Source organism: Myotis lucifugus, unplaced genomic scaffold, assembly GCF_000147115.1.
Source record: "Myotis lucifugus unplaced genomic scaffold, Myoluc2.0 scaffold_605, whole genome shotgun sequence".
Classification (NCBI taxonomy): domain Eukaryota; kingdom Metazoa; phylum Chordata; class Mammalia; order Chiroptera; family Vespertilionidae; genus Myotis; species Myotis lucifugus.
The window spans coordinates 11423-12153 of record NW_005871653.1 but is presented as its reverse complement, the minus strand read 5'-3'; positions in this window follow the sequence as shown (position 1 = coordinate 12153).

Sequence of the window (731 nt, the reverse complement as noted above, 5' to 3'; positions counted from 1 at the left end):
AGGGTAACCCGTGGGGAGACTGAGGCAATCAGGAGCAAGGGCTCTATCCAGAAAGGAACTTGGGCCCAGGGGCCTGGCCTTCTGATTTGACGGACAAGCTGGGCATCTCCATTTCTGTGTGAGCAGAACTTCCCAGTTTCAGTCAAGGAGCAAGAACCACGGCCGAAGTGTGCTGGGAGCCAGGAGCCCTGTGGTCCCCGCTGGCCGCCCTAACGGGGCTGCAGCCTGGGCCCACCCCATCCCTCCGCTCTCCTAGGCAATGGAAGGGGAGGCCAAACGGGGCGGTCTGAGTGCTTGGCGAGGGTTCCATAGCTTGGCCTTTGATCTGCACAGCAACCTCGGAAATGGAACAGCAACAACAGCGAACAGTTGTCCAGCCTGCCGCGTGCTTGCCCCGCTCAGTGCCCAGAGCTGGACTGGGCAGCTCTGGACGGGGTGTTCTTGTTAACTGCTTTACGCTTGGAGGAGGCTTATGCTGCCCATTTTAAATGTTTAATCATTAAACACATCGGATTCAATGTGGCTCTAAACAGATTTCCCTCCCCTCGCAAACTCTTGCCTCTGGCCGGTGCCAGGCGGGAGACTCCCAAGCCCTCCCGGTGGGGGCGGGGGGTGGTGCGGCCAAGGCTGGGACCTCTTCACAGCAGATGCTCCAGAACCGAGAAGACAGCAGGGCCGCCCGGGGGACTCGAGGTTGGGGAGGGTCAAATGCTCGGCCCGAAGGAAGATGC